The following is a 20,606-nucleotide window of genomic DNA, read 5'->3' as shown; positions in this document are numbered from 1 at the left end:
AGAAACAAATCCTGGAAGGATTGATAAAAACATGAATGCAGATTGTATTGCTTATCTGTTGATTACCTAGTCACAGTAGTTCAAAGTAGAAAATACAACATATCTATTGATTATAAATGTTGGTTGGTTAATTATTTTATTTTATTTTTTTAAGTGAAAAAAAAACAGCATGTTCCTCTTTGAGGTGAACTCTCATCAGTTGAAGCATCAACAAGCATTATCCTCTAAAATCTCTAAAAACTTCTTAACCTGAAACAAAGGGTAGAAAGCAAGAAAAAAAAAAGACAAAAAAAGAAACCAGATTCTGATCCAAACCTAATTCAAAGCTCTATCAGATGTCATACATATCAGTTTGAAAATCATTCTTGAAGAACTTAGATTCAAATAAAATGAAAATGCATGGTAGGGTACAATGGATGAATAGTTTGGATCTCATACATATGTGACCTGTTCAAAATGGCAAAAGTACTGGGATAGATAGCAGATAAATGCTCACTTAGGATTAAAATCACCCATAACAGGGGCTTCTTGAAAGTTCAACAAAGCTAGCTACTTTTGAATAGCAGCCACTTTCTGGTTGCCAACTGTTTGGATGTAGAACTTGCCATCTCCAAGTACTTCAACTACCACCACCTGAAAGCAAAGGCTAGTAAGATCCGTAAATTATATGATTTAAGAAAACAAACAAGAAGGATGATAGACAAAGAAAATGTGACAAAGCACCTGAAGTACTTCCTTTTGTTTGCATTTAACAGCAGATGAACCATTTGCAACTTCCTGTCCTTCAACATAGTTCACCCAAATCTGTAGAAAATATTTGTAAGCAGACCCTTCAGAAGAAAAACCAGTCCTGCACCATTTGAATTAACGTTTCTTTCATCAGAACAAATGCAGTTGCAAGTTTTTCATCCATTGGCAATGCAACCATAGTGATATTTGTGTCAGTTTCTTTATGTGCTTGAATGAACCTCTCATAATCCATACGATATAAATGATCTCCAACAAGAACCAGGAACTCCATGACATTGTTTTCCTTAAATTGCCATAAATACTACATCACAACATCAACAATTCCTTGTAAAATACATCACATATATTTATTAAACCAAGTCCATTAGCATATATAAGACAGTTTGCATAGAAGGAAAGGAGCTCAATACCATCACACAATCACACACATGCACCTTAAAGCACCTGAGTACATGATTGTTGAAAATTCTACCAAGAGTAGAAATCCCAAAAATCATGAATATGACTCTCATTGACCTATCCGAATGCACCTTAAAGAAAAGGACCAACTGCATCCACATATCAAACTATCATTGTGCACCTACAAAAAAAATTATGAACAACTAAATAACATATGCATACAAGCTTAATCATAAGTGCATGAGGAATCATAGGTGCTTAGGTTAAAATGTTGAACCTTAACATTCCACTTTTCAGTTTGTACAAGTGAGGCTCATAATTTAGTAGTTGAAACCATTGATGCAATGGTCTTCACATCAATCTCTCATCTAACAAAAACATTTGAAGTCGATTGAATGTGAACCAATGTTGTATCTCATCTAACACCCGTTTATTGTTAGAACTATCGAATACGAAATCATTAGCCACTAAGTTCCTGTACACAGAGCACAATGTCATTATCATGGACAGTGTTGAAAGAGAAGTGCTCTTATGACATGCATGAGAATAACGATGATGGTCTATACATTTTACATAATGTCAGGGAGAAATCCTCATATCTATTAAAAAGTTATTTTGGTTAGCAAATCTTCCCAAGTAAGACAACTTAGAAACAAAGAATTAGAAAAAGACCTAGTTTTCCAAAATTCCACCAAAAGCTAAACAAAGGAATATATCGAACTTATTGAATCTTCAGTTCCTGTCTTTCCTGCCAAGTCAAACACATTAATTTCATAAGGTGAGAATTTAGAGAAATGGTGGTTGAAAAATATAAGCACCTGAAGAAGTACAACAATAATCTGGTCTAGGCTTAAATAAAAAAATAAAGAAAAAAAGGAAAGAGAGATTGATTGGGTATCTGCAAGAATCATGAAAACTGACACAATCTGAGCCCTTTAAACCTTGGTAACTTACATATGTACTTGATCAAGTTCTAGGCAACTCAAACTACGGCCACCTTCAAGTCAAATTGTATCTTCTTTTGATGAGAATTGGTTGATAGACTATAGTGCATGAAGAAATGAAGGGGTCGTGTTGGGTTCAAAATAGGCTGAGGCTTATGGAAGGGAGTGCAGAGTGGAGGGAGTTCCTAAATTCTGCGTGTTGCCTCCACATCTCTCATGATTAAACCTCACACTATCTTTATCTGTTCAAACACAAATTAAAACCCCAAACACCCATTAGAAGCAAACCTCCACTAAAATAAATAAATAAAATTAAAACACAACAACATAACCTTCACTTATTCAATCACATAAACCGAACACCTGCAACCACCCATCACATAAATCACTTTAAAAAGCAAAAAAAAAAAAAAAAAAAACCATTAAACTATCTATTCATTTCCTACCAAACAAATAAAAAAAGCTAAAATTAATACAGTACAAAAATTTAAAAAAAAAAGGCCCAAAAGATAAAATAAAACCCAATCTCTAGCCAAAAAAAATAAAAAAATAAAAAAAAGAAGAAGAAAAAGTTCAAAAAAAGAGAGTAAAAACCAGTTCAAACGAAAACAACCAAACCCAAATACACAAAACCTTCATTTATTCAATCACATAAATCAAACCCCCACAAGAACCAGGATATGGTAGAGCCATCTCTTTATAGTACACTACATTGCCATTTAAAAGATGGTGGTGATTCTCACACCACACCACCATTTAAATGAGTTGGAATCATACCATGTATTTTTTTTCCTTTTTTTTTATTTTTTGGAATTGCTTCTACACAAACTATCTAGAATAACTGAATAAAAGAATACTTATTTCATACACAAACTATAGAATTACTTCTACCTAAATAAGATTTCTCCTGGGCATTTCATCAAATATCTAACAAGCATCATCCAAACAACCAAACTTAAAAAGCCCATTTCATCAAATATCTAACAAGCATCATGTAATCGTTCATGCCTTTCTTAAAATAATAGCTTAATCTAAATCCTTCATTCTTGGTGACACAACCCAAACTACATAAGGCCATAAACAAAAATTAATGCTTTCCTAAAAATCAAAGCCAATAGGGGAAAAAAAACATTTGATGTAATAAAAAATTAAAGGAAAGAAATTTTTTCCTGAAAATCAACCATTCTCCATGAAAAATAAAAAGAAATAAAAAAAATGCATAAAAGGAGCTTTGTAATGGATTGAAAATATCCTCAATTTAAAAATCTTAGCCAGCCAACGACTTTCCTGTAAATGTACAATTTAAATGGAAATATGACCAACAGGCTTAACATGTAATATGCAATAAGAGGATGAATAAAAACTTGTGGCCTTCAGTTCAATGGAGTAGCCCTTCAGTTCATTCCCATTTCATATTGTGGCCTGCACGATGAATCAACCAGATCTATGAAGACCATACCTATACAAATGTTGACTAGTATAAAAACCTTGAGCATGCATTTTTTCTATGAGGTTGGCATTTTAATCTGAAATTAGAACATATTTCCACTCCATTAACATCGATTTCAAGAATCATGTGCTCAAATCAAAACCCTAACCCTAACCTTTATCTCAACCCCGTTCGTTAATGCACTCAATGGATTCAGACCCCCTGTGTGCGGAGATGGGTTACCAAGTTGCTGTAGTTGAGCATAGCTAGCGGTCCGATCGAGAGGAAGAGAGATTGACAGGAGAAGGGAGAGAGAGAGAGAGAGAGAGAGAGAGAGAGAGAGAGAGAGAGATACCTTTTAGGGTTAAGAACTTGTTGCAGCCCATGAGAATGGAAACGAGATTAGGAGAGGGAGAGGGAGAGGTAGAGGGCGAGCGAGAGAGGGAATAGGAGAGGGAGAGTGAAAATGAGGGTGGGCGTGAGAGGGAAGAGGAGAGGGAGAGGGAAAATGAGGGTGGGCCTGAGGGATTTTTGGGGCCCATCAATGTATGGAAGGTCCTGTCATGGGCTTGTGGGGCCCACCGCAATGTATGTAGTTTATCTAATCCATCCATTCATTTTAAATTTCAATAATAATTCATCATCCAAAAAATGGGGAAGATCAAAGGCCCAAGTGGACCACACCAAATAAAAGGATAGGGACTTGATATCCACTCTTTCCTATAATGTGGTCCACTTGAGCCTTGGATATGCCTCATTTTTTGAGATCATGCACTAAAATTATCCTTAAAATGGATGGACATCTTAGATAAAGCACTTACATTTTGGTGGGTCTCATGGAGGGTCTTAGGGGACCGTCCAACTACATGTGCGGATAAACCCTTTAGCTACGAATTAAAGCTGTAGCAAAATTGCTACGGTCTATATCTGTACCAAAATGCTCCTATAGTTTGTATCCTTTGCCCATTTGTTTGGTAGTGGTATGTTTGATATGAGGAGTGATTGATTATAGCATATGTCATTGGGAAAATTGATTATGGGACTTCCTGAGAGACGGAGTTGCCCCACAGGAGTGCACGGTATGCGCTGGATTAATGCATGACTAAATAGTATGACTCATGCATCTTGCATGTGTGATATGATCACTGTATGCCCTAACGACATCAGGGTTGTGGCCTACACAGGTTTGTCGTGAATGACAAGATTGGATACCGAAAATATTTAGTTCTAGCTCTATGGGCACTTAGGATGTCCTTTAGTGAAAGTCCCATAACCCTTATGGTACCATGAGGATGCTCCAACGTCGAGACTGAGTGGATACGAGTGCACAAAGGCCGTATACTAGTAGGCTGCGTCTCCCACTATGTCGTGGTCGGTTGGAAGGGGGTGTGGCCTTCCCTGCCCGAAGGGAGGGGTAATGTTAGGCTGAGTTTGACCAGCTTGAGGAATGGGTTCGCTATCGACGAGTTAGGCCGATATTGGCAGGTGGATAGTGTGGTCTCTTCCACTTGCCCAGTTGTGCACTTAGATCGGGCGGCAAGCTGACATAGAGTGTATTAGACCTCGGTGATATTTCAGAGAGGAACTGTACTGATATGTGGATCCAGCTAAGGACTGATGCACTTGCGTTACATCTTACATATGACATTTGGCCATGTAGGCCTTGCATCGCATAGCCATGGTATGGATGATAGCATTTATGGACTTGCTAGCATTTCTGCATAACATTCATGGACTTGCCAGTATTTTCGTATTAATCTGATATTATATACTTGGCGCGTATATTGCACACACACTTACACCACCCTCTGAGCTTTCTATAAGCTTATGCACGATAGATGCATGTAGGTGATGCTAGGACGTAGTCGAGCTGAGGCAGGAGCGCGTGATTGAGCTTCTGGAGTTTTTGATATCTATCTTATATTTCCCCTTCATGTATTGTACTCAAAGTTTTTTATTTAGTATGTATGTGGTGTTGTGGTTATTGTTGTGGGTTATGCTTGTGGTTATGCTTATTTACGAAATTTTATTATGAAAATCCTCCTTGTAGGATCCCAAGATCAGAATCTAGTATAGGGTGCTGGGAGCCAAGAATGGGGTACTACGGAGGCTATCGGTGCCAGATTCGGTAATCTGGAATTTTGTGAGCCCAGTTTTTGAGTTTGGGGCATGACATGTACAACCCAAGGTTAAATGAAAATCAAGTTATCCAGAGAAAGATGGAGGAGGTATGGAAGGATCAATCTGGTGAAGTCCTTTTGTAATGTGATGAAATTATTTTTGCATATATTTCATAGATGCTTTGTGACTTTCAGCTAGAGTATCTTGGAATACCTTCAACTCAACAACTTTCTCTTCTAATGACTTGAGCCGATCATCAACATGGGAAGGTTGATAGTCAGGATCAGCTTTATCATCCGATTCTATCTCTATAAAGATGTCATCCATGGATGTGTCTTTAAGTAAAGGAGCATCTTCTTCCTCTTCTTCATCCTCATCTCTCTCGCTGGGAAGGAAGTTCAAGTTCATCTTATGGGTATTTGTATTATCAAAAGGGAGGGCTGCCTCTGGAGCCTCGGTCGATGGAATGACAACATTGCAATAAATAGTAAGGCTTGTCAAGAGATAAGCAAAAGGTATCGAACCATGGCCATGATGGTACGAAATTGGATAATTAAATAAAAAATCAATGAGGGAAGACAGATAGGAATGTTAGACACAACAGCGTGAAGAACATGAGTCATGAAGGGAGTAAGTTCAGACTTATTCTCAAACCGTGGATAGACATTAGATGTGAAAATGTAATGAATGACTCTTTATTTAGGAAACATCTTGTTGGCACGGAGGGCATTTTCAGAACTCCAATAAGCATCAAATCGACATAATTTATGAGTAATGACCCGTCGCTCAGATTCAGTCATTTTTGTAGCAAGGGTTCTAATGGGTATGCTTTCATCATTGACGTGAGCATCCATCAAACCTGAAATTAAGTACCGATTAATTGGGATTGTCCCTTCTTTAAAATTAATAGAGAATGTTAGATTATCAAGGGATAATTCATCTATTGAAGCATACATCCCTTGTTCTATTGAGCCGTTTGTTGTTCCGCCCCAACTAAGAATATTTTTCCAACCAATGGCAGTAAGGATAGGTAAGAGATGAAATGGAGGAATGTGATCTATGTTCACAATCCTTTCTATGATAATTTTCCTAGAGCGAAAATGCCTAACATGCTCTGAATCTTCTTCGGGAGATCTTAGTGTTCTCACTCTAACTGGAGTCGACCTGGAGGAGGAGCCATGAGTAGCTTTTCTCTTAGTGCGATGATCCATTTAGAGATTACAATAGAAAGTATTACAAATAATAGATGGGTTTGGCTAGGATTAGAAAAAACCCACTATAGAAAGGATGCAAATCTCAAATAAACCACAAAATGAAGATTAACTAGAAAGGAGGAACCCAATTGTGGAAAGAAATTGGAAATAAAACAACTTACAATGACGATATGGAGATGGGTTCGACAAGTGGAGCCACTACTGGTCAAGGAAGAAGGGCAAAATGAAGTGAAAAAATTGATTTTCCCTCTTTTAAGAAGCAAATCCATGCACTTCGACCGGTCGAGTATGGTCCTTGACCCATCGAAGGTCGACTGGTCGAGGACGTACTCGACTTTTCAAGTAGCCTAAAAAATTTTGCATTTTTAATTTTTGAAATTTTATATGTTTTGTATTTTAAAAATTATAAACATACAATAAATAAAAATGCATAAACAACATGACTTAATTAATTAAAAGTGCATAGACCAATATCATGTTTTAAATTGGAATATTTATTCTTGTCAAGTGGTGTGGTCATAATGTCAGCAACTGCTTTTCAGTCGGAATATACTCTAATAAAATACTATTATCCTCAACTAATTTTCGAATATAACGATATCGAATGTCAATATGCTTCGTATGAGAATGTTGAATAGAATTTTTTGAAATATTAAATGCGCTTAAGTTATCGTAATATAATATCATTGTATCTTGCGCAATCCCATAATCTGCTAATATCCTTTTCATCTAGATTAGCTGGGTACTAGCATTTCCAGCTGCAATATATTCGGCTTCAGTAATTGAAAGTGATACAAAATTTTATTTATTACTGAGCCTAAACAATTCCCTACGTAGAAACATCCACCACTATAGATTTTCTATCATCGATGTTTCCTGCCCAATCTGCATCGGTATATCCGACAAGTTGTACAGCTGTATCATGCGGATACCATAGACCGAAATTAGCAGTACTTGCTACATATCTAATTATTTGTTTAACAATGATTAGTTATGATTCCTTAGGATCAGATTGATATCTAGTACAAATTTCAACACTAAAAGCATTATCAGGTCTACTAGCAGTCAAGTATAGAAGACTACAAATCATGCTTCGATATAAACAGGAATCTATAATTTTACTTGTTTCATCCTTAGAAAGTTTGAGACTTTTACTCATAGGAGTATCAAACTTTTTCCCATTCTCAAACCCAAATTTCTTTACCAAATTCAAGGCATATTTGGTTTGAGAAATGAATATACCATATTCCTGTTGTTTTACTTGTAATTAAAGAAAGTAATTAAGTTCTCCAACCATACTCATTTCAAACTTAGATTTCATCAGATTTGCAAACTCAATGGACAAGTTAGCGCATGTAGATCCGTAAATAATATCATCAATGTAGATGTGTACAATCAATATATGTTCATTATATTTTTTGACAAATAACATTTTATGAACGCTTCCCATGATAAAGTTGTGGCTAAGTAAAAATTTAGTTCACTTTTCATAGCATGCCCTGGGAACTTGTATTAGATAATAAAGTGCATTTTTAAGAGTATACATGATCTGAAAGTTTAGGGTCCTCAAAACCTTTATGTTGTTCAACATATACTTCTTCATGTAAATCACCATTAAGAAATGCACTTTTAACATCCATTTGATATATTTTGAATTTCTTATAGTAAGCAATTGAAATAAACAATCTAATAGATTCAAGGTGTGCAACTGGTGCAAAGGTTTCATCATAGTCAATTCCTTCTATCTGAGTGTAGTATTGTACAACCAGTCATGCCTTATTTCTAATGATATTTCTTATTTCATCAGATTTGTTCTTAAAAATCTATTTAGTTCCGATTATATGTTTATCAGAAGGTTTAGGAACCAAATATCAAACATCATTTCTGACAAATTGATTTAACTCTTCTTGCATAGACAATATCCAATTTTTATCAGCAAGTGCTTCTTTTACATTAGCCGGTTTAATTTAACAGGTGAAGAAAATGTAATTACAGATGTTCTCCAACTGTTTTCTTGTTTGAACACCAGTATAAGGTTTACCCAATATCTGATCAGTCAGATTGTCTTTGACTAATCTTAATTCGGTATTATCTGAGTTAGATGAAGAGTCAGGTTTATCAATAATGTTGACATCATCATCATCTTGACTTGGTGTGGGTGTGATCAGGTGATCATCAATTATAACATTAATCGACTCCTGAATTACTCTAGTTCTTTTGTTAAGAACACGATATGTTTGACTATTCAGAGCATAACCCAAGAATATTCCCTCATCACTCTTAGCTTCAAACTTCTCCAAATTTTTCCACTCACATAAAATAAAACATTTACTTCCAAAAGTTCGAAAGTATTTGACTGTTGGCTTCTTATTGAACCACAACTCATAGGCTAGTTTATCTTTGGCTTTTCTAACATATACACAATGTACAATGTAGCAAGTAGTATTAACAGCTTCAACCCATAAGTTTTTAAGTATGTTCATGCTATTTAACATTACATTGGCCATTTCCTATAATACTCTATTCTTTCTTTCAACAACCCCATTCTACTAAGGTGTTTTATGAGTAGAGAACTCATGTGATATACCATGGTATGTACAATACTTCTCAAAATTGTTATTTTCAAACTCATTACTATGATCACTTCTAATTTTGATCACATGTACTTTTTTTCAGTCTTAATTCATTTTAGAATTCTTTTTACTTCATCGAGAGTCTCTGATTTCTCTCTTAAAAAGGCCATCCAAGTATATCTGGTAAAATCATCAACAATAACCAGAAAATACTTCTTTTCACCTCTGCTCTCTGTTCTCGTTGGTCCTACCAAGTCCATATGGAGCAGTTCAAGAGGTTTGGTTGTGGCTAAGGAGCTCACTTTCTTGTGACTACTCCCGATTTGCTTGCCAATCTGACATGTGCCACAAATCTTTTCTACTATTTTTAATTTGAGTAAGCCACAAATATGATCTCTTTTGCTTAATCTATAAAGATCTCTAAAGTTAATATGTCCAAGACGTTTATGACATAATCAATTTTGTCTGTTTGGACTATGTAACATGAAAAATTAGAAGAGCATGAGTCATTAATAATATAGCAATTCTCAAAAGTCCTACGACCATTTAATATCACACATCCATTCTCATTTGAAATCTCACATCTATGATTTGTAAATTTTACACTGTGTTTGTTATCACGGATTTGAGAAATACTTAGGAGGTTATATTTCAAACTTTCAACATATAATAAACTCTCAAAGGGAGAAAGATTAGAGAGTTGAATAGTACCTTGGCCTGTGATTTTGCAGTTGCTTCCATCACCGAAAGTAACTGAACCATCATTCACTTCTTTAAAGTCAGTGAATATTTCTTTGTCACCTGTCATATGTCTTAAACATCCACTATCCAAGTAACATTTTGAATGGCTAGTGGCTTTGAAGGCTGTGTGGGTAATAAGACATGTAACCTTTAGAACCCATTTCATTATGGTTTTGGGTTTAGGAGTTCCATTAGATTTTCTCTATTTTAGGGAGTTGAAATTTCTCCCCTTTCTATTAATTTTGATTTCATCTGAGTTGGATTTTAGAAGCTCTTTGAGTAAGTCCACTATTTTTTCAGCTAAAGGAGGCTTGTTATATCATTGATTTCTATAGCTGATGGCATTAGAATTAATCTTAGAAACTTGAAAATGTTCTGAATTTTTGAAATCATTTTTATCATAGTTTCTCAAATTCTTACCTTTTGAGTTTGAGGTTTCTCCTTTTACAAATATAGGAGATGCATTCTTGTTTTTGAAATTTTTGTAAAATTTCTTAACAAGTAAAGCCATATCTTCTTTTGTATCTTCAACATCAGAATTAACACAATTTTCTTTTGAAACAGATTTGGATGATTTAAGAGCTATGGACTTACCTTTAGGAGATTTAAAATTTAACTCATAAGTTTGGAGTGAGCCAACTAACTCCTCAACCTTCATATAATCAGTATCTCTTAATTCCTTAATCCCAGTTACTTTAGAGTTGAATCTCTCAGGAAGAGATCGTAGTATTTTTGCGCAGACCTTACTTTCTGGAATTTAATCTCCTAGACCCCACATGGAATTTACTATATCATTTAGTTTCATATAGAAGTCCATGAAAGTTTGATTTTCTTTCATACGAATTTCCTTAAATTTAGTAGTGAGGATTTGGACTTTTGATTTCTTGACTATAGAAGTTCCTTCATGTGTCATTTCAATAATATCCCAAGCTTGTTTGGCTGTATCACATGAAATGATTCTCTTGAACTCATCAAGTGATAGAGCACAAGTTATGACATTTAACGCCTTAGCATTAGCACTGCTTTCGCTTTTCTGAGCTGCAGTGTATAAAAAGAATGTAGTTTCTCTCAAGGATTTAGGCCTAATACTTCAGACATAGGAGGTTTTCATTTGGTTACAGTGGCTTGCCACATGCTTTCATCTAAGGATTTTAGAAAAATCCTCATTCTGGCTTTCCAGAATGCGTAGTTAGAGCCATCAAAAGGTGGTGGCCTGATAATAGACAAGCTATCGAACTTTGACATAATGAAAGCTCTAGATCTTCTAACTCAAGGAAATTAATCCTAATAAAACTGAGCAACTTATCCTACCACTTAAAAAGGGCGAGCTTAATAGTTCAAGAGTCGTAGAGTCCTAGAGGGGGGTAAATAGGACAATGCCAAATACAAATAAAATTACTGAAATAATAAATAGATTAGAAAACTCAATCACACTAGTATTGAAAAATTGATTCAAACTAATTCGTAGGACAACCTACACCCAAAACGAAGTTTAAGCAGGACAACCTTATTTCACGAATAATCATAAGGATCAAGATCTCAAACCAAGCAATAGACAATAAAGATATCTATTACTAACATTCACCACTTTTGCATAAATAAAATTACAAATATTCTCCACAGATGCAAAAAGTAAACATTCACCACAACACCAAGAGATATAGTGGTTTGGTGTGTACAACAACTGTTCTCAAACAAGCACACCAACTCCACTCCTAATAATGATTATCCACATGATATTGGCTTTCACTATAAACAAGGTTTTCACAGGGTCACCTTAAAACCTGATATAGTTGTGATTTTAACGGGTTATCTCAAACAATCGCTAAGATTTTCTGGTTATCTTAGAAAAACTAACAAATGAAATTTTCTAGCTATCTCAATAAAACCAAAATACAAAAGATAGAATATACTTATCTTCACCTTAAAGACGTGTGTCTTGATGTAACCTATAGAACCGCTTCTCTTAAATTAGACTGTTTAATGTCCAGTCATATAAACAAGTCTTCTAGGTTCTAGATTAATTTTAAATCGATTCAAACCAAGGGCTACTTATTTGAATTCCTTAAGATCTCAAACAAGAGTATCTACTCTATTTATAAAATAAGATTCATAAAATAATAGATCTAGGAATTGAAACAAATAGCTATTAATAAAATATTAAAAATACCATGCAATGGCTTGAGGACTTCTCTCTCTCTTGATGAAGGTTTTTACTAGCTTGGATTGGTAATTTTGGATTGAGAGAATGCATCTATTTATAGGCTGAAAATTTGTTGCTTCGACTTGTCTAAGGTCTTCTCGACTCATCTAAGATCTAACAAAATTTTAAATTTTGAGCGCGATTGGATAAAATGGTTCTTCGTCTAGTTGAAGGCCCTGCTCGACTGGTTAAGAGCCCTGTTCGACTCGTCGAGGTTGCCAAAATATAGTTGCTGGACTTCGAGTCGAGCACCCCTCGACTGGTCGAAGGCTCCTCTTCGACTGGTCGAGCAGTCTACTCGACTGGTCGAGGAAGCAATAGAAAAATCCATTTTTCTAAATTCAAACTTAGACTGGTCGAGCCAAAACTTAGATTAGTCAAGCCTAAGCCTAGACTAGTCGAACTTTAGCCTACCAAAAGTATAAAAATCCATACAAGTTTGTCTTTCGAAAAACCTAAGTCTAAGATCTTTCTAGGGTCTGTCATACCTAAAAAGACTGAACATTGAATTTTGAACTTCACGAAACTTATTTTTCTACTTAATTCTTCACTAGAACATGTAGGAGCTTGATCTTCTACATGAAGTGTAGTAGAACTTGTATTTAGTAAAGCTTGAAATTTCCATCTTGATCTACTTCATGACTTGAACTTTAGTAGAGTCTTTAGCTTAGTCGATTTTGAACTATCTTAACTTGAAGTAAGATCTTAAACTTTCCATCTTGATCCACATTAGACGGACCACTTCACAAGCTATTTTTTCCAAGAGAAATTTGACAAACAAAGGTGTGCTTTAAAATATAACAATTACAGAAAATCATCTCAACACACTACAAGCTTCACCTCTTAGCTCTAATTAAGAGGATTAGCCAACTATAGACATGATTGGATCTAAAACCCTTAAAGAAAGCATTAAAAATAGGAAAGAATAGAAGAAAAACTCTTGGGAGATTGCTTCACCCCTTGGCTCTACTCCTCAAAACCTAATTCATGTTTAGAAGTCCTTGGAAAACCCATATTTATAGCCCTGTCCATCTAAATTCGGAAAACTGCCTCAAATATACGCAGTCCACATAACTCTGCGTAAAGCCTTCTATGTCATCGAACGTAACTTGAATATGGAAATCGCTCCTTTTCTTACAATGAAACGCCTTTCACACTGCGTAACTCTTCATGTCATTGAAAAGTCATTCGATGTCATCGAAGGGCCTTTGAGTAATCGAGAATGTGTCCATAGTGTTCAAGCAAGTTGCTCCAAAAATCTATAAAAATATCGATGTCATCGAACAGTCTTCGATGTCATCAAGCATATTTTTTAGCAATCGAATAGGGCTTCGATGTCATCAATAAATACATCCAATTGGTCTAGAGACTAAACTCAATTTTCATGTAATTCTTCAATGTCATCTACCCGTGTTTAATGTCATGGAACGCTAGCTACGATGTCATTGACCGGTGGTCGATGACATAGACAGTGAAGTTCAGATTATGTGAATTTCTACACTTTGCACTTTCGACTTCCTTCCTTCTCCACTTGGTTTCCTTGAATCTCAGGGTCTTGAAATCTTCATTTTTAGTCTCTTAAGACCCATTCCTTGCCCAAGTGATTCTTGAGTATCAAATCCATGCTTTTAACATTCTTTTCAATCAAAGCTTTCAGATTCCCTTTGCAATACAAACATGTATAAAATATACCCATTAAGCATTAACATGTTCATAACACCAAGAAATAAATAGGAGAAACATGCAATATTTGACACTCAACACACCCCTCAACTAGCATTTTGCTAGTCTCGAGTAAAACATGCGTGACATAATCTTCAATTCTCAATGCGCAAATCTCTTTTAGAAAATAATCTTTTGTGCAATCAATTATGAGTGAGTAAAATCCAAGGAAGCGAGAGTGAAAATTTGAAAACCTAGAGCTAAATCACATGGGCAATCAATCAAATAGGTTCTTTATCAATCACTTAGGAGCATAAGTTCATATATTAAGTTTTTTCAATGTGCTTAGTGAATTCCAACTTACTTTCATAAAATTACTATCATTTCATAATGTTAGCCATGCTCATCATCTCAAGATTGATTGAATAATCAAGTGTTAATTCCGAATTTATCCCCTTTTTCTTCTTTTTCCAATTTTTAATTTTATATTAACAATCACTTTTTATTTATTCTTTTCAAACTTTACATTCTTTTCATTCTTTTCACCATACATGACCTCTTTGTCGGTCTCTCTATTTTTTAACTAGTTCTTTTCATCTTTTAAGGTGGATAAAATTCTCCAGACTTTATTCTCAACATCTATCAATGGTTCACATACTAACAATCAGAAATTCTAGCACAATTCACAAAAAATAAACTGTGTCGTGTGATTTAGGTCAACATGATATTCAAACTTCCTCTTAATCATTTAAATGAAAGAACTTAATTAATTCCCTACTCATTTGATCAAACTCCAACAATTCGAAGTTTAATTTCCATCTTATCATCATACTCAAAGCATTCTTAAGTGCACAAATTATCGCTTTCCAAACAAGTTTTTAATTTGAAAAATTAAAAATTTCAAAATTGTTACTCAAGAACTAAGAAAATACTGATTAGTTTACCTAATCAACACCCCCAACCTAAAATCTACATTAACCCCAATGTAAAAGAAATAAGCACGCAATGCACATGAGACAATGGAAAGAAAGGAATAGCGATGGAAAGGTAGTACCTGAAGAAGTAAAATTGAAGCTTTTCAAAAATTCTAAAAATGTAGATGGGTTAACATGAAGACTAAACTTATTAAAAATAAATTATCCTAGTCTTGAATTTTTTGAAAGCAATAAACCTAATTATACCTCCATCAGACTAGCAGGTCAATCCTGATACACAGGATCAGTCAGAGGCATGGACATATCCTCTAAATAAAACTTCTCAAAAAATGTATTTAGACGGTGTTCATTTACTTTAAAAACATCGTCATTCATTGGATTCTTTATCTCAATGGCCCTATGAGGATAGACATTAGTAACAGTCAAAGGACCAGTCCAACGATACTGAAGCTTACCCAGAAAAAGATGTAACTAAGAACTGTACAAAAGGACTTTTTGACCGGGTGTGAATGATTTTTGAAGGATGTTCTGGTCATGAAATACGTTCATCCTGTCCTTGTAAATTCTCGAGTTCTCATAAGCATCGTTCCATATTTCCTCAAGTTCGTTCAATTGAAGTTTGCGTAGTGAGCCAGCATTGTCCAAGTTAAAATTCAGATTTTTAATAGCCCAATAGGCTCTATGTTCCAATTCCACGAGCAAATGATAGGCTTTTCCATAGACGAGCCTAAAGGGGGATATTCCAATAAAGCATCGGTTAAGCAGATTAACTAATCCTTATGGTCAGGGTTAACCATTTTTGTAGAATTTGCTTAATTTCTTGTTGGTAATCTTAGCTTGCCTGCTTGTGAGGGTGGTATGAAGTGCTCACTTTGTGAGAGATGACATATTTCTTCATTAAGTTCTCAAATGGCCTATTATAAGAGTGTAAGCCTCCATCACTAATGATGGCTCAAGGTGTTCCAGATCAGGAAATGATGTTTTCTTTTAAGAATATAATGGCCATTTTATGATCATTAGTCTGTCACGGGATTGCTTCGACCTACTTATTAACATAATCGACTGCCAATCGGATGTAAATATTTCCAAAGGATTGGGAGAATGGCCCCATGAAATCGATGCCCCAACAATCAAATGCTTCAATGACGAGAATTGGGTTTAGGGGCATCAAATTTTGATGGGATAATCCTCCCAATTTCTGACAACGCTCACAAGCTTTACAAAACTCATGAGTATCTCTAAACATAGTGGGCCAGTAAAAGCAGCACTGTAGAATTTTGGCCATGGTGTTTTTAGCAGAAAAGTACCACCACAAGCTTGAGAATGATAAAAGGAGATGACACTTTGATTTTCATTATCTGGCACACATCTCCTTAGAATTTAGTTTGGGCAATATTTAAACAGATAAGGATCATCCCAAAAAAACTTATGTACCTCAGCGAAGAATTTCTTTTTATCTTGTACAGTCTAATGTGTCGGTGTGAAACCTGTGGCAAGATAATTTGCAATATCAACAAGCCAATGTATTTTAGAGAGTTTAAACAATTGTTTGTTAGAGAACATGTTGTTTATCGGTGTCGGCTCAGGGGAATCGGGGAGATCAAGCCTAGAGAGATGGTCAGCCATTACGTTCTCTACTCCCCTTTTATCTCATATTTCTATGTCAAACTCTTAGAGGAGAAGGATCCATCTTATCAAACGGGGATTCGCATCATTCTTAAAAAGAAGGTAGTTCGGCACCGCATGATCAGTGTAAATGATGATCTTGGATCCAATCAAGTAGGACCTAAATTTATCCAAAGTGAACACTATGGATAATAGCTCCTTTTTCGTAGTAGAATAGTTCACTTGGGCAGAATTCAGAGTTCTACTTCCATAGTGTGAGGCCCGTATCTTAGTCCGTACCATTCCGTAGATTCCTGCGATCCTCCCTATCGAATTCTAGTGACTCGCGACCTATAATCAATATTTACGCGCGACCATGTGTCGCACCTGTTAACCTAAGTCAACTCAACCTGAGACTTATACCCTAGTGACCGTGTCATCGCCGCGGTTCCAACGCCATGCACCAAGGCAATACCCAAGCTAGGAGCTGTGGGCCCGTGCATATCTCGAGGAAACGCCATGCATTTTCGAAGTTCAAGAGAGAAATCACTACAAAATATCCCATCAATCCCATCATGGGTCAAGTACAAGTCAAGTACACATATCACTCAACACATCACTCACCCTATCACAACCCATACCTCTCTTACACAACAACCCCAAAAGTCAACATTGCCATCCCATCTCCTCTCTATCTCTCTCTCTCTCTCTCCCATCCATCACTCCATCCCATCTTCTCTCTCTCTCTCTCTCTCTCTCTCTTATTTCTCCCTTCTCTTCTAAGCAACCCAAGGAAAAACCCAATGTCCAAGCATTTCTAAGTTCCAAGAGTTTTGTGTGTGGCCCACTTCTTACCCATCTCATCTCCCATCTCAACCCTTCATACTTCATCATCTTCCATCAAGATCGAAGCCAAGGAGTTTGGCGTTCCATCGGACCAAGAAGATCAACGGTGGGTGATCTTAGATCTACATTTTTTATTTTATTATTTTTTTGTGATTTAAGGGCCCACATATGGTGGGACGCATCTTGATGTACGCTTTATATTAAAGACGGTCCCATAGTGGTAGGGCCCCTCCATCACCGCTGATCTCTCTCTCTCTCTCTCTTTCTCTCTTCCTCTATCTCTCTCTTTTGGTGATAAAATTGGCCGACCTGATCTAGATCGTCCATGTGTTGGGCCCCACCTCGCCACCCATCCATTTGATGGGCTTGGATGAAAGAAAAACACAAATATTGGCTAATACAAGGCTGTGGTGGGCCACCACGTGGACCCACCTTAATATGTATTTTATTCAAGTCGTCCATCCATTTTGATGGTGGGCCACCTTGTGTGTGTATTTCTCAGCCGTCCATTTGGACGGTCTGGGTGGGGCGCACCATGATATATATATATATGTATGTATATTATATTATGGTGGGCCCCACGTGGGATCCACTTGGTGTGGGAAGTGGATTGGCTGGGTGTCTCAAACCAGCAATATAGCTGCTGTATGATGCCAATATGTGGGACCCACACGTGAGGCATGTGTTGGATTCACACTATCCGTTGCCCAGACGTGGGGCCTCACCTTGATAGATGTGTTGGAATCCAACCTTCTTGCTGTTGTGGGACCCCCGTGATATTTGTTATCCCCACACCATTCATCCATGGGGCCCACCTGCAGTACGTGTGGGTCCACCATGATGTATGTGTTGCATATCCACCATCCAGCTTGCGGGACGGTGGGAACCCACCTCATGTATACTTTTATCTATGCTGCCCATTCGTGTACACCACGTGATACCCACCCACACGTGATGCACGTGTGGGGTGAGACCCACCTTGGGGTATGTATTGTATCTGCACTATCCAGCATGGGATGGTGCTGGGCATGCTATGAAGTATGTGTTTTATCCTAGCCGTTCATCGGTGCCGGATGTTGCCCACCATGGTGTAGTGTTTCATCGACGCTCAACATGGCCCACCTCTACTGGATTTGATCCACACCATCCGTCCAGATGGTAGGCCACCACATAGACCCACCTTATTTGATGTAATGTATTCCACACTGTCCGTTTGGATGGTGTGCCGTGGAGCACACCTTGATGTATGTATTTTTAGCCATGATTTCCATTCCGTTGGCTGGACAGGTGTGGCCCACCATAATGCATGCATTGTATTCTCACCATGCAGATGGTGGGACCCACTCTAATGTACTTCATGACCACGTCGTCCATCTGTTTTGGCTGCCACGTGAGGCCCAGATGATAGGTATAGAGCCCACTTAGGACGTGCAGGGCCAACCTTAATGTGGTGTTTATGCGGCCCGTTTGGTGAGCCCAAAAGTGATGTATGAGAGGCCCGATCTGATGTGTATGAGGCCCAGGTACAGGGCCCGCCTGTTGTGTATTTAAAGCCCATGTAATACGGCCCACTTGATATATGAGGCCCATGGGCGCGACACATTGTGATCTATCTGAGACCTATAGGCGAGGCCCCATGTGATGTATTCGAGGCCCATGGGTGAGGCCCATTATGATGTATTCGAGTCCCATAGGATGTGGCCATTGTGTTATATGTGAGGTCCATGAGTGAGGCCCAAATATGATGTACGTGAGGCCCGTTACGTTGTGTATGAACTTCTTGTATGAGGCCATGGGCCCACTGTATGACAGGCTCTATGTGGGCCACTCCTTGGGAGCAATGTTGGTTAAATGTCCACATTGATGGGCAATGATGGTTGAAAGTCCTCATTATGACCTTCCCTTAGGCCTTGTTAGTCCCATTCACAGCATTCTCTAAGTAGGTTGACCCTAATTATTGGGCCCCATTTGCATGATCCATCTATTCTCATTGCGCTATCCCAAGATGTTGGGCCCCCATCGGTTGTAAGTAGGCTTAATTCTTTTATTTTAGAGTCCATTTAGGACTCATTTGGGTCCCCTAGGGTATTTGGCAGGGCTATATAATAGTATGGAGAAGGAAGCCTTTTCAGATCCTTAGGCTTTAGGTAGGCCACTTAAGCCCAACCTTGATATAAGAGGGGGGGTACATCGTAATCATATAACATGCATAGTATAGCCTTATGATTCATTCCCATGTGCATCATATGTATGCTTGATATGAGGAGTGATTGATCATAGCACATGCCATTGGGCAGATTGTTATGGGATTGCCTGATAAGGCGAGTTGTCCACATGAGCGCGCGGTACACGCATGATTGTTGTATGATTGGATAGCATGATTCATGCATCTCAAATTGTGTGACATGAATACTATACGCCCTAGCGATATCAGGGCCATAACCTCCACAGGCATATCGTTGTTGGTAGGATTGGACACTAGAAATCTTATTCTACATGGGGTGCTATAGATGTCCCTGGGTGAAATTTTCTAAACCCTTATGGTACTAAGAGGTTACTCCAATGTCTAGGCCGAGTAAATGCATGAGTGTCGAGTGCTGAATACCAGAAGGCCACGCTTTTCACTGTGTCATGGTCGGTTAGAAGGGGGTGCGTCCTTACCCGCCCGAGAGGAGGGGGCAAAGTTAGGCTGAGTTTAACCAACTCGAGAAATGGGTCCGCTATCAACGAGTCAGGCCCGATATTGGCAGGCGAATAGTGAGGTCTCTTCCACTTACCTTGTTGCGCACGATTGGGCGATAATCTGGTTTGGAGTGTACTAGACCACAGTGATATTTCAGAGTTTAGTTGTGTTAATATATGGACCTAGATGAGGATTGGTATGCTTGAGATGCATCTTGCATCGCATGACCTTTGTATGGACGACATCATTCATTTCTTGCATCACATAGCCTTGATATGACTGATAGTATTCACACCTTACATCGTATAGCCTTGGTAAAGCTAATAATATTCATGGATTCATTAGCATATTCCACATTACTCTGATATTGCATAATTGTATTACTACATTACACACACACTTTCACCACCCTCTAAGCTTTTCGTAAGCTTATGCATGACTGTTGTGTACATGTGACATTAGATCGCAACAGTGCTGAGGCAAGAGTGCATAGCAGATCAT

General features: G+C 37.4%; 1 long non-coding RNA gene across 1 annotated transcript; it reads right to left on the bottom strand.

Moving 5' to 3' along the window:
• Positions 1 to 1,848: 1,848 nt before the first annotated feature.
• LOC131250050 (uncharacterized) lies at positions 1,849 to 3,940 on the bottom strand. Its single transcript, XR_009173016.1, has 4 exons — positions 3,698 to 3,940; positions 3,458 to 3,515; positions 2,426 to 2,456; positions 1,849 to 2,335 (listed from the first exon to the last, which is right to left on the bottom strand). It is a non-coding gene; the product is annotated as an uncharacterized LOC131250050 (long non-coding RNA).
• Between the last annotated feature and the right edge of the window lie 16,666 nt (positions 3,941 to 20,606).

Source organism: Magnolia sinica, chromosome 6, assembly GCF_029962835.1.
Source record: "Magnolia sinica isolate HGM2019 chromosome 6, MsV1, whole genome shotgun sequence".
Lineage (NCBI taxonomy): Eukaryota > Viridiplantae > Streptophyta > Magnoliopsida > Magnoliales > Magnoliaceae > Magnolia > Magnolia sinica.
Note: the sequence above shows the minus strand (reverse complement) of the source record. Positions and strands in the feature narration are given on the sequence as shown.